General features: G+C 36.2%; 1 long non-coding RNA gene across 1 annotated transcript; it reads right to left on the bottom strand.

The window, feature by feature from the left end:
* Positions 1-846: 846 nt before the first annotated feature.
* Positions 847-2,600, bottom strand: LOC131994255 (uncharacterized). Its single transcript, XR_009396577.1, has 3 exons — positions 2,264-2,600; positions 1,808-1,952; positions 847-1,737 (listed from the first exon to the last, which is right to left on the bottom strand). It is a non-coding gene; the product is annotated as an uncharacterized LOC131994255 (long non-coding RNA).
* Positions 2,601-12,041: the final 9,441 nt, after the last annotated feature.

Raw genomic sequence — 12,041 nt, 5'->3', positions numbered from 1 at the left:
GTTAAATATTCCTAGGAAATCCAAATTGTTATTATTTTTTTTTTATAAATTTAGTCCCTCTTAGAAAATAAAAATGTGAATTTTGATATATAATACTAACTAATTATGTGTTAGATCTTTTTTTTAAGGCTGAAAAGTAGCGGTTATGTGAGTCAGAATTGATGGTTCGATTTTGGGATATTTCCAATTATATCTGGGCAACGGAAATATCACGGATGACAGAAATGTCATATGGGGTGGGATTGCTCTGGAGACTAAACATCCAAGTCTCATTATAGCGGAATCCGAATTATCGTTGAATTTAAAAATGAATGTGTGTATGGCAGAACGAAATGTAAAAAGCATATCCGTTTCCGACTTAATATCAATAGCCCATTTCCGGTCCATAAAAAAAAAAACAGTAGAATTAAAAAGGTACAAAATGAATTTAAATGTACAGCCTTAAGCGGAAGAAGAACCTCCCCATCCGGCGAGCTAAGCCGCAGCCTAACACCATTGTACCATTTCCGCTAACAAAGGGGGTTGTTACAAAGTTGTGGTGTGCGCCGAATAATGGCGCTACAGCGCCACCTGGTTGTGACTTGCCTTACTCCAGCGACACCTACTGGCTATGGTTGGCCCTCATCAGGGAGAGGGAGACAACCAGCTGACACCAACCTGTCATTATGGCTGCCCCCATATGTTTTGTTGGTGCCGGCTGGAAGACCAACTTCATGATGGAGACCAACCAAAGCCAAGCTGGCTAGAGTCCCCAAGATGAAGCGTTCTTTTTGGTTATGGACAGCAAGCTTACCGGAGGTGGAGTGAGACCCAAGTGGAAATAAATAAAGAAAAAGACGAGACGAAAACCGCGGTGAAAAAGTGTTGTTTTATTGAATATCAAAGCGTTTGTTTGTCTAATTGATAAAAAGCAAATAAAAGAACTTAAAATTAAACACTAAAAAACAAGCTTTGAAGAATATTTAATGGCTGTGTTAAGTTTTAGAAAAGACTGAAAAGAAAGAGATATTAACACCTGAAACGAAAGAAATGAATAATTAACATTGGCTAAAATCCGAACAAAATTGTTAATAAAGGTAAAGAACCTGAAGTTAAAACCTATAAGGAAATTAAAAACATTAAAATGCTTAAAGAAATAAAAGACGATAAAAATTGAAAGTTGTTAGAAGGCGAAAAAGACAGGAACGTAAAAAGCTGTAAGGGAAGAAAACACTAAACACCTGAAAAGAAAACGATACCTGAAAAGAGAAAGAAAAACATTAACCTGAAAAGAAAAGAAAATAAAGTTATCTGTAAATAAATAAGATAAAACGAAGAAAGTAAATACTAAAAAAAACCCAAAACTCCACCTCCACTGTCCCGACGTTGGAACATCAGCCAACCAGGCGATAACAGCACAGCGTTGGTCAGCCGACAACGCCAAAGGTACCCTCTATCAGAGCCCTTTTCCCATACATAAAACAGGACAATACGCTTGACTTAGACGGACGGACAGACAGCTACCTGACACAAAACTTCTGAAAATAAAGGTTTTAAATAAGGAAACCATTATAGAAAAGTTGTTGAGGCAGGGCTGACATCATTTCTTGTATTTTATTTAGCGCCAGGAAATTAGGAAGCGCCCTTTCAGCTTAGGTTGAGCTCACCCATAGGCCAGGAAGGTTTCAGTAAAAGGTACGTGGGGGCCCTTGCTCCATCATAGATGTCCACCTTGTTTTAGCGTTGACCAACAACATCCTATAAAAGAAAGCAATACAACTTTTATTTAAAGAACACCTACATAGGACTACAGCAACATTATACTTACCATCAGACGGACGGACAGGAAATAGGGTAGACGACAAACAGGGTCGGTACCATTGCAGGACTGGTGCTACAGCTAGGCAATCCCAGCTCCGACATCAAGGCCATCACTAGGCGAGACCAGGAAGAAGATTCGATGACCCATATTGCTGGAAGGAAGAAGAGAGAAAAGAAAACGAATTAAATGCTGAATTTCATTTGAATTTAGGACATGAAATTTTGAATCAACCTATATTTTAAATTGATTTTTGAATTGCTTCATTCGATCTTCCTATTTGTTTTTTTATTTTGTTTATTTATTTAATCATCATTATAAAGATTTGTTAGAAGTTAGCTACTGCGAAAATGCAATAAAGCCAAAACTGGAATTTTATAACGTTTTAACATGAAATAGTTCAGTTTTATCTTATGAATATGGAAGGCTAAAAAGCAGGTAAGAAAAAGGGTAGCTCAAACTTACCGGTCCAGGACAAACAGGTGTATTTGGGGTGTCCTCATAGATTATGACGCAAGAGGGCACCATGGTGGGGTGGGTGCGTCCAGACACCAGCTGAATGCTAAGTGGTGTCAACATGGTAGTGTGTGTCTGTCTAGTATTGTTCATGGTTGTTGTGTAGGTATCAGTGTCCCTCCATCAGCTGGTTGATTTTTGTTTTTTTGTCACCTGCTTTGGAGGAGGTGAACTGGCAAGAACCGCGCCCTTTTCGACTGAGCCACAGCCGGTGCTCGAACGCCAGCAGCCAGCGCCCGTCAGTTCATTTCCTCCCCTCCAAGCAAAGCAGGGTTCCTTCGGGAGCACGACAAAGTACGGAAATAATCAATCGTTTTTAGCTTCGGTCGCCAGAAAATTAAGCTGCGTCTACTTCCAGCCTGGAGGCCAGGAACGGACTTCGCTCAAAAAAGTACATATACCAATTTAAAGGGGAGATCACTACCTCTAATTTGGTATATCACGCTTACCAAAGTAAGCCAAATTAAAAAGGAGATCAGTACGTTTAATTTGGGGTCCCACACTTATCCCAGAACGATTTTTCGTAGAACAAACCTCCAAGTTTTCTGTTTCGAAACTGGAGGGCAGGACACAAAATTCATTCTGTAATCCATAAATGGTCTTCGTTCGAAAAAGTGCGTAACCCAAAGTGAAAGGGAGGTCAATACCTTCAATTTGGTGTACCACAAATATCCCAGAAATGTTTTTCGTAGAACAATCATTCTGGATTTTTTTTTAGAAACTCGAGAGCAGCACAGATACGGTTAATGGTAACATTGATGATAACTATACAGGCTGACATAATATTTTAAACAATATTCTACTTTAAGCCCTATATGCAGCTCTAGTCAAATTTTCACTCGCAAACACATGGTGACGAAAAACGATACATTTATTTGACCAATCTGCCACACTGGTTGGATGATAAAGTTTGCAATTATCAAAAATAAGCGATTTTATGTACAAAAAGATATTATGTGGTGCAAAAAACGTGAAAACATTGGATATTTATTCAATGAAGACAAAATAAATCTCCAATAAATCTCCTGCCGTTTTCATTCCAAACTAAAATATCGTTTCTTTATAAATTTACGGAAGATCACAACTTAATGATGGTACTATGGTCGCTTTAATCGAAATTTTGTCATGATTAAATTTTTTAGATAAAAGATTTTGAAGCAAAAGAACTTTTAAACTTTTTTTAGTCTCTATTTAGTCACTCATGGCTATATATTGCCAAGTGACATGTTTTCTCCCGTACCGAGACACTAATTACAATAAACAAGTAAAAGCGTGCAAAGTTCGGCCGGGCCGAATCTTATATACCCTCCACCATGGATCGCATTTGTCGAGCTCTTTTCCCGCCACCTTCTTAGGCAAAAAAGGATAGAAAAAAAGATTTGCTCTGCTATTAGAGCGATATCAAGATATAGTCCGATTCGGACCACAATTAAATTATATGTTGGAGACCTGTGTAAAATATCAGCCAACTCGAATAAGAGAGATCGATTTATATGGGAGCTGTATCAGGATATAGACCGATTCAGACCATAATAAACACGTATATTTATGGTCCAGAGAGGATCCGTCGTACAAAATTTTAGGCAAATCGGATAATAATTGCAACCTTTAGAGGCTCAAGAAGTCAAGATTCCAGATCAGTTTATATGGCAGCTTTATTAGGTTGTGAACCGATTTGCACCTAATTTAGCACAGTTGTTGGAAGTCATAGCAAACAAGTCGCGCAAAATTTCATTCCAATCGGATAAGAATTGCGCCCTCTAGAGGGTATAAAAAGGATAGAAGAAAAGATTTGCTCTGCTATTAAAGCGATATCAAGATATAGTCCTGTTCGGATCACAATTAAATTATATGTTGGAGACCTGTGTAAAATATCAGCCAATTCGAATAAGAATTGCGCTCTTTGGGGGCTCAAGAAGTAAATAGAGAGATCGCTTGACATCATTTTTGTTTTATTCATTTCAATGGTTCGTTTTTCTTTTTGTTATTTTACTTGCGAAAAAAAATAATAAAACCATAAGTGCAGATAAAAAACGTCCTTTGGTATAAAAATGAAAAAAAACATAGCTATCAAATTCCGCACGCGGAACAATTACAGATTTCCCCGACTATTCTGAAAACAGAATAGAATACCAACCCTTATGTAAAATAAACGCGATCGCCAATCTTCTAGTTGTAACAAAGTGTTTGTTATGTTGCGGGCGCCTGAACCCTCGATACAGCTTTGCGCTGACATGCGTAGTTGCATAAAAGCGTACTGGGGGTTACCATTCAGTAAAAAGGAAGATACTTATAGGCTTTTTGTTAGTGTAAACATTGTATTTAAATGGACTACCGAATCTTATGAATGAAATTTAAATTTTTTATACGTTTAAAATAAGAGATTTAGAGTAACATAAGAGGGCGGGATAAGAGAGATTAATTAAGAGGGAGATAGTTAGCAGCAAGTTTTCGATAAAATGACTTATATTGAATCAAGCCATTTTTTAAGACCGAATAAGGGAGAACTATTAGTTACAAGTGCACATAGAAAATTTTGTTGAACGGTGGTGTTTGGCACCAATTTACAAAAAAAGAGATTTTGTTTGTTACTGAAGAAAAAAAAGAATTAAAATGTGTACAATCAAACAAATAAGTGTGATAGTTGAACAACCGTACATATGAAGAAAATTACTTTGGAAAAAACCAGTGCTATATTAGCCGTGACAGAATGTTGATACAACGTTGGTTGTTACCCTGAAATAATCAATTCAAGAAGCAAAAATAAAAAAGAAACTGGTCACAATCTGGAACAGGGCAAAAGTGGTGACCAGCACATACACACAGTCCATAAAGTCTGCGTTCATGTGACAATTTCTTTTTTAATGATTAAAAAACAACATAAAAAAATAAAAAAAAGTTAAGTTTTGTTTTATATGTTGTTTCTTTATATTTCTTTAATTAGAAAACAAAAACAAATATACAAGTTCGCTTTTGCTTTTTTGTTCTAACGGTACTTTTGTCTCACAAGAAGAAGTTATGACAACTAAAAAGTCTGCGTTCACTTTCTTTACTTCGAAAGTACTGTTACTTTTATGATGCAAGTGATAGTTACACGGAAATGGAAACCAAAGGAAAGGAAATATGCATATCTGAAAGAAAAATAATTATTAAATTGGGGAAAGAAGGACAAAGCTTTAGAAATATTGGTGGAACAGTTGGAAGAACGTATTCTTCTGTCCAGCGAGTAATTAATAATTACAAAGAAACCATCATTATAACTTCAAAGCCTCGGCCTGGGCGTCCAAAAAAATTATCCGTTAGAGAAGAGAACAACCCTCGTGTAACATCAACCAAAATTGTTGAAAATATTAAAACAATGTTTAAAAAAAGCATCTGTGCCGAAACTGTCAGAAAAATATTACATAGAGCTGGATTTCATGGAAGAGTTGCTCGAAGAAAGCCGTATATTTCAGTCATAAACAGACAAAAGCAGATTGCATTCGCCAATACTTTCATCAATAAGCCTCCTGAATTCTGGAAACAAATTATTAACTCCGACGGGAGCAAATTCTGTATTTTTGGCATTAAAGGTCGGTAAATAGTGTGGCGCAAGTCCGGGACTGAGCTGGAAAAACAAAATTTAGTTGGAACGGTGAAGCACGGTGGTGGTGGAGTTATGGTGTGGGGGTGTATGGCTGCTAGTGGAGTGGGTCAATTAGAATTTATTGAGTCTAAAATGGATAAATGGGGTTATCTCAATATTTTGAAAAAAAATTGAAACCAAGTGCTGCTAAACTAGGATTAGCAACGACATTTTGGTTCCAACAAGATAACGATCCAAAGCATACATACATCGGAGGTTGTTAGGCTTTGGGTTCTATATAGCACTCCAAACAAATATATGTAAAGGAGTTGCTTTGATTTATAATTTTATTTTGTGGTCTTTAACCAATCATAAAAGTTTGTCAGGTGAACGCAGACTTTATGGGCTATGTGTATATATTTTTGCGAAACCCTGTTTGAATCTTGTACTTGTTAAAGGCGGATGGTGCCAACTATATCTTTTTTCGTAGTGCAAGAAGCAATTAGACTAAGGACACCGATTATTCATCACTTGTACTTCCAGGCCATGTGCCTGGACGGTTTTAGATGTCACTAGGATAGATGTATATCTCAAGCAGTCATTTTAGTCATTACAAAAGTTGAAAGTGTGTGACAAGGTACTCCTGCCGCGGTGTAATTAAAGACGAACTAAGTACAGTAAAACTGAAAGTTGAGTTAGTTCGGAGTTGAAACGTAGTACTATCATTGGCTTAACGTAATATCGTTTGTATTGCCTTATATAGAAAAAGAATTTGACAGCTGTGCTTGCCATTCATTAGATTTTTTTAAGGCAAATTTTTCTATTAAGTACTCGGGTAAGCAATTTTTTTGTGTGGAGATGAGGTAAATTTGTTTTATTAGAGTATAAAACAAATTATGTTTTTCTTTGTGCAGCATATTTTGGTTGGAACCTTTCAGAACAATATCCTCAATAAGTTCAGCGGCCTGGTCACAGGAGGGTTGCGGCATTAGGTGACACCTCATATCCCGAGGAAATTTTATTTAATTAACATTATTGTGGAATTCATTTTTGAAATTTAATGCGAAGCACAAAACTTCATAAGTAAGTTTACGTTATTTGAAATGAAGTAATGTATGGGGCAAGAAAAGAACGAAATATATATGTTTTAAAGATACTTGAGTTTGAAAAGAGCTTAAGAGTAATAAAAAAATGATAAATTTAAAAAAAAAATACATAATTATAAAGGAAGTACACTAAAAGAAATATATATAAAAATAATAAATAGGAAAGTAAGACAAAAAAGCCATATAAATATATACATATGTACATTACCCATTCATGAGTATATACATATGTATAAATAAGGAAGCATACTGTTATAATTTGTGAATTTATTCTTCAAATGGCCCTTCTTTTCTTCTACATTTAACAAAACTAGGTTAACAAATATATAGATTAAGTTTCAAAAGATGATTATTTTGAAAGCTTTAATAATTTATAATATATTTTGAATTCGTAAAATTAAAAATGATGGTTTAATATATTAATATTGTAGACTGAATAATTGGCACGTGGCTAAATAAAATAGAGGTATTTTCAAAAGAAGACATAATGGCATTTTCAAAAGAAGACATAATGGCAAGAGAATACCATGGATGACTGCAAAGCCATTAGGCTGGGCCATGATCGTTTTCGACTAACGTTCTTGTCATTTTAAAAACGGATCGAATTCAATGCGTTTAAGGTGCATATCAAAAGCGTTGATTCAGTTTGTTAAATGAATTTCTTTCAATACATGTGGTACCCATATTAAAATTGACGCCAAACAAACAAATGTAAACAAAATTTCGCGCACTTTTTTTCTAAAGCAAACTAAAAGTAACAGCTGATAACTGGCAGAAGAAAGAATGCAATTACAGAGTCACAAGCCGTTGAAAAAATTTGTCAACGCCGACTATATTACTACAACACTATTGTATATTACCGACAATTACTTTTTGGGCAACCCAATATATAACAACTTGCGCCCTACGAAGATGTTAAAGTACATAAAATATTATAAAAAAACAAAAAAATATGATGAAAATATGTTTGGTAAAATTTAAAATATGTTTGGTATTTTTACTGTGGTTGCGTATTGGGAGGTGGAGTTAATGATCGTTCGCCCCGCAGTGAAAACAAGCTAAGAGCAAAGGGCGGTTCGATCGTTTTACTAAAGTTTTTTATTGGCATACTTTTGATTCTACAAAAGCAATTGAGGTCAATGTTAACACATCCGTCAGGACTACTCAAAAACTTCTCACATATCAATGATTGCAGTCCGATTCAAATTTAAGCTCAATGATAAGGGGCTTCCTTTTTATAGCTGAGCCCGAAAGGCGTGCCGCAGTGCGACACCTCTTTGGAGAGAAGTTTTACTTAGCATAGTACCTCACAAATGCTGCCAGTATTAGGAGGGGAAACCCACCACTTCCAATTTTTTCTGATGGTCTCGCCAGGATTCGAACCCTGGCGTTCAGCGTCATTGGCGGACATGCTAATCTCTGCTACGGTGGCCTCCCAACTTTAAATACAAACTCTTCATCTATAACTTAGCCAACAAAAACAAAATCAGCATTTTAAGTTGCGTATATTATTTGCTTCACTGCAATATCTAATATTATGTGTGCAGCGTTGGACATGTCCAGGTGTATTCTAAAATTAAAATGGAATTTGTTTTATTCATAAAACTAACTTCATAATAGTATGCTTGTTTGTTTTTTTATTTACAGGGCAAACCCAAGGACGCCCACAGTGCTGCTAAACGTACCTCAGTAATATCGACAACGTTATCAACTCGCTTCCACTATCAGTCGTCTTTGTCTTCCCGTAATGACACGGTAACATGCGATGATGCAGGTGGTGGCCGTAAATGCTATGCTCGTTTCCATCCCCGTGTTAATAACTGTTGCAAGAAGAAGTATGAACACACCAACAACTTGCGCCCTAAAAAAAGTGCATAGACTATTATAACACAAACAATAAAAAATTATAAAAGAAAATGTTTGGTTAAATGAACAAAACAACGGCTTCGCTCATTTACTTGAAGAGTGCAATACATATCTCAAAAAATATTTGGTTTTGATTTAATGATTAATAAACCTTAAAATGCTTTTTCTGCAAAATCAATTTTTTTGAATTATGTCACTCTTCAAGTACATGAGCATTATTTATGTTTCTTTCGAAACAAACTCACCTTAGTAGAGCAAATGAATATAATAGTTTTGTTACGTTAAAGTCGAATAATCGTAGATTGATCATTTGTTGTTTGAATGAAAGAAGACTTTAAAGCAAAATCAACATTGTTGTCATGCTGGTTCCTCGGTGGACATGATAGCTTGGGGGAACCATGATGGTCAGTATGTGTGTTACAAAAAAACTTACAAATTTAATGCAAAAGACAAAAAAAGAAAAAAATATATATGTATAACTTAGGCATCATATATATATGTATATATATATATATATATATATATATATATATATATATATATATATATATATATATATATATATATATATATATATATATATATATATATATATATATATATATATATATATATATATATATATATATATATATATATATATATATATATATATATATATATATATATATATATGACACAATTTATTTTTTAATGATTAAAAACGAACATAAAAAATAAATAAAGTTTAGTTTTGTTGCATACATATGTTGTTTCTTTATATTTCTTAATTTAGAAAACAAAAATACAAGTTTGCTTTTGTGTGGATGTGGACATATTTGTGGATTATGACTATAGAGGCTCAAATCTGATATCTGTTTTACGCCCAAGTGTTTCGGGGACGCCTCACCTTAACCACACATATTTACCAACTATAGCAATTTGTAGCTTAAATGTGATTTTTGGGAATAGAGTATGAATCTGATATCCACTTTCGGGGCAAAGGGTTTGGCTTCTCCAATCCACCACCAAAACCAAGAGAATGAAGTAGATCTATTGTAACATCCAAACTGTAGTGGGAGGACTTACCTTTACCTTATTTTCAAAAACTCCAGATCTCGGAGATAGGTGGAGCAATTTAAAACTTAGGTTGTTTATAACAACTCCAGAACAGACATTTGGTATCCTTATTTCTGGCGGGATACTCAGGGGACCGCGCCACCTCCAAAGACCGTTAAAAGGAAATAAAGGGTGATTTTTTGAGGTTAGGATTTTCATGCATTAGTATTTGACAGATCACGTGGGATTTCAGACATGGTGTCAAAGAGAAAGATGCTCAGTATGCTTTGACATTTCATCATGAATAGACTTACTAACGAGCAACGCTTGCAAATCATTGAATTTTATTACCAAAATCAGTGTTCGGTTCGAAATGTGTTCAAATTTTGACAAATTTTGTTCAGCGATGAGGCTCATTTCTGGTTGAATGGCTACGTAAATAAGCAAAATTGCCGCATTTGGAGTGAAGAGCAACCAGAAGCCGTTCAAGAACTGCCCATGCATCCCGAAAAATGCACTGTTTGGTGTGGTTTGTACGCTGGTGGAATCATTGGACCGTATTTTTTCAAAGATGCTGTTGGACGCAACGTTACGGTGAATGAACACATTTCGAACCGAACACTGATTTTGGTAATAAAATTCAATGATTTGCAAGCGTTGCTCGTTAGTAAGTCTATTCATGATGAAATGTCAAAGCATACTGAGCATCTTTCTCTTTGACACCATGTCTGAAATCCCACGTGATCTGTCAAATACTAATACATGAAAATCCTAACCTCAAAAAAATCACCCTTTACAAACCAATAATGCCAATATGGGGCTCAAATTAAAGGTATTTGAGACTAGAGAACGAATCTGATATATGACGGTCGACCTCAACTCAAAATATACCCCCATACCGGACTTATTTACCGACCATAGCGATATAAGGGTCAAATGAAAGGTATTTGGGAGTAGAGCACCAGTATAAAATCCACATTGGGGCGAAATGTCTGAAAGGCCCCCCAGTACCCCCAAACAGGACATTCCTGACCGTGTCAGTAAAGGGCTCAGATAAAATAAGAGAATGAGAGAAGGCGCAGCGGAGCGGGCTCTGTTCAGCTAGTTTGAACATAGTTCAGCTAGTTTGAACGAAGTCCATTTATGGCTTCGAGTGTGGATTTAGTGTCCTGCCCTTCAGATTCAATAAAAAGGAGATCCCTTATCATGGAGCTTGAACATTCATCGGACTGCACTCTGCAAACAAATGTCAAAAAATCAACTCGCACAAGTTAAACAATTTTTAACTTTGATGACTACAGAATAACGCTTGCTTTCAAGCACCAAAGTTGAACATTTTTTAACACTTCCGCGTTGTTTTTGTGGGATTTGTGTGCAGAGTTGCATTTTGCAACGAGACGCTCATTCTATTTCGGCCTTAACTGGAACCGCTACGCGGATAGCACTGATGCTAAGATTTGGAACAAAAGCACTTTGCTTGGCGGAAAAAGGAGCTTGAATCGGCTGCGAACCTGCTGACTCGAGCCATGTGTGCAGTTATGAGGAGAACTGTCTTCTGACCTACCCAAATAGGAGATCACAACCTATTGTATTTAGAGGAATTGGATCTTAAAAGACATAGACAGACTACGGGAAGAGTATACAAAAAGGCGAATAAAAGTCCTGTCGAACTCAATAGGAAAGAGGCCGGGGGCGGTACACTAGCTGTAACGGAGGTGGCTGGCTGATTCTTACCTTTAGATGTCTGGTGTTGCATTGGGCATTAGACAACTGTGCCCCAAACAGGATGATCGATAAGGTACAGAGTACCACAGCAGTACACATCTATGGAGCAAGATGTGCGCGAGCGGCGTCTTGAGCGATAGTTTGCACCTGTATGTTGGGTGTGCGGAAAAGATCGCCCTGAGACTGTGAGAGTCTGGAACTCCATTTTGGGGATTTTTTCCATTCTACTGTGGTATGGAGATGTGGCTTGGTGGTATGCTATAAACGCTGCAACGGATTATTTACCGGAAAATACTTCCTTATTAACGATATGGCGCAATCCGTCATCTCATCAATATGTCATTTCTGAAATTACATTGTTCTAAAGACCATACCATAGGTTATGGCTATGGACATACACCTAAGCCAGCAATCGGCTTGTTGTGCG

Source organism: Stomoxys calcitrans, chromosome 1 (assembly GCF_963082655.1).
Source record: "Stomoxys calcitrans chromosome 1, idStoCalc2.1, whole genome shotgun sequence".
NCBI classification, from domain to species: Eukaryota; Metazoa; Arthropoda; class Insecta; order Diptera; family Muscidae; genus Stomoxys; species Stomoxys calcitrans.
Note: the sequence above shows the minus strand (reverse complement) of the source record. Positions and strands in the feature narration are given on the sequence as shown.